Source organism: Primulina huaijiensis, chromosome 18, assembly GCF_012295235.1.
Source record: "Primulina huaijiensis isolate GDHJ02 chromosome 18, ASM1229523v2, whole genome shotgun sequence".
NCBI classification, from domain to species: domain Eukaryota; kingdom Viridiplantae; phylum Streptophyta; class Magnoliopsida; order Lamiales; family Gesneriaceae; genus Primulina; species Primulina huaijiensis.
Genome location: NC_133323.1, coordinates 9,901,431 through 9,904,066, shown reverse-complemented (window position 1 = coordinate 9,904,066; position 2,636 = coordinate 9,901,431).

Below are 2,636 nucleotides of genomic sequence, written 5' to 3'. Positions count from 1 at the left end.
TTATACTTGTCTTTGTCCAAACACGATTGAGTACATGCCTTAGAAGAATTATATTCATTGTTGCCAAACACTAAACCAATCTTGTCTCCGGCTGGTTTTACAACTCATGAACCATCTCAGTGGAAGCATAAAAATAGTTCCACAAATTGACTAATTGTGTCAATCGTTTATTCTCATTGATAGTTACTGGGAACACTCTTCGCATGTCATCATTCTCAGCCGCTAGTAGATTAGGTTTCACCATCAGACCGTCAAGTTCCTTTCGTTACGAGAAGACAAGAGTTTCTTGACTTATCTATCAGGCTTTTGTTTTTTACTTTGACTTCCTCGAATGATTGCGAAAGTATTTTATACTCGTCTACTATATTATGCTTGACAAGATCTTGATCGTGCAAATTCATCAGAATCAAAGTCAAATGTCATATCATCATTGACAATCTCCAGTTTAGCATCTGTGGTCTCTGGCTCAACATTCTTCACAAAACACTGGATCTTCTCTTCATCTCAAACTAGATTAAATCTCTCAGCATGAAGTTCTAAATTTGAGTGATTTTTCTATCTTTCGCAACAAGCACATTTTGATGATTCTTCTTATTAAATTATTTCTTCTCATCTCTCGATCTCCTATTCTCATAAGACTTCTTATTATCTTTCTTTGGACAATTATAATCTGTAATAAAATGACCCTTCTTCCCACAATTATATATAGCATATATCAGTTTTTCTTATGTTATATTTTAACATCAGCTTTGTTTAGTTCTAGCATATATTACAACTATGATCAGTCAGTTTCAATTATGGTATTTTTAAGTTTTTTTCTTAAACTAATTATATACGATATATCATATTGGATCGAAATCCACTTGTTGAGTGTCTGTCTAAGTATTCACTCCTTACTTCACATCCTAATATAATATTGAAGAGGAACTTGAACAGGAAGAACAGACCCAAATTTGAGGGCGGTAAATAAAATATTTTTTGGAGAGTTGATTTTGTTGTGTTTTTTCTTCCGCTGATGTATTAGGTTCGAATAGTTTGTCTAAAAATTTTGCTTTAAACTTAAGATGTAAGAACATGTTTCGTTGTATATTAATATATAGATTTGGTTAATTATGTATTACGATGCTTGTTTTCAAATTTCATTTGAAAGCAACACCGATATCACGTCTAGAGTTTGGGGCATGACACTACATTGAATAATTTCTACATCATAATACGCGTTTTGTTACTCTGTGTCAAAACATCATATAAAATTGTTGTAAACTCTTGCTCACATATATTAATATTACAAATCAATATCATAGTAAAAATATTTATGTTGTCTTATTATTGCCCACATCCTTGCCAGAATGGTTTTAATTTCAATTTTTTTAACATGACTCATACGGATCCTAAGTTTTAACAAGTATTATAAATGAGTCATTTGAATTATTTTTTACCATGAATATGACACTATGATTCTTTGTGGAGCAATAAATACACATGCTAAAAATTCGATCGAAACATAGTGTATGAGTTGTCGTACGATTTTAAATATTTAAATGGTAGAATTATCATCCGTCCATTATATTTTTTTTTAAATGTAGGGGTGGATAACGAGACGGGTCAACATATAACCGGTCCTGAACCATCCTGTTAAGAACCGGTTCGGAAGTGGTTTCTTGGAACTCGGCCCAAATCCATTAACAAAACGGTTTGAGACTGTTCAGGTTCGGACAGGACCAACGTTAGAAAATTTTAATTGCAAATAGTGTAATTCTCGGAGGTGGAAAGTTGGGGAAAGACTAAAGAGAGTGATTGCAATATTGTGTTTGTATTATTGTATGTTTTAAGTGTTTTAGGATATTTAAGTTGTATATTTTTTATCAGCTATAATTTTTAGTAAATAAATGATATTATAAATTTAGAGCCTCTCCACAGAATTAGCCCAACAATTAAAATTATATTAATTAAACTTAGTGAACACTATCTCTAATTATGTCAAGTTTATAAAAAAAATTACATCCAATGTGTATTCAGCAAATACAATGACGACCAGCCATCAAAATTTTAAAACAATCAAATGGAAATTTGTTCAAAATTAGTACATTTGAAGATTACAAGTTTTATCACATTTTTGCAAAATACTATAATTTCAGTACTCTGGCGAGGCAGTGGTGGTTCCGGTGGAGGTGGTGGTGACTGGTGACTGAGATTGAACATGGCCTTCATCGGGTCTACCTTTGTTGTCAAAGTCTAATGCTTCGCTGTGATGTCTTTGTTTTGGGGATGCTGAGGTTTCCCGAAAAGGCGGAGGTAGTGATGCTGATCTAGGGGCATAGGCTCCGGTGGAGGTGGCGCCACCGGATGCCTCGGTGGTTGTGGCCATTTTATCATATTCCGGTGATACCCATATACCTCCAACCACCACATATTGAGGGGGGTTGATGGTGGTGCTTCGAAACGAAAGGCTTGGCCTTCTAATGTGCAATCTATATTTCTGTAGTAGTCAGCAAGAAAATATTCGTTAAATTTATATTTGTAGGAGGATTAATCTCATATTGGTCTAATTGCAGACGTGACCAAAATAATCACTTGGTTCATTTTGGCGTCTTGGCCGGAGAAGTCCTATAACTTTTCAAATCTATATATATATA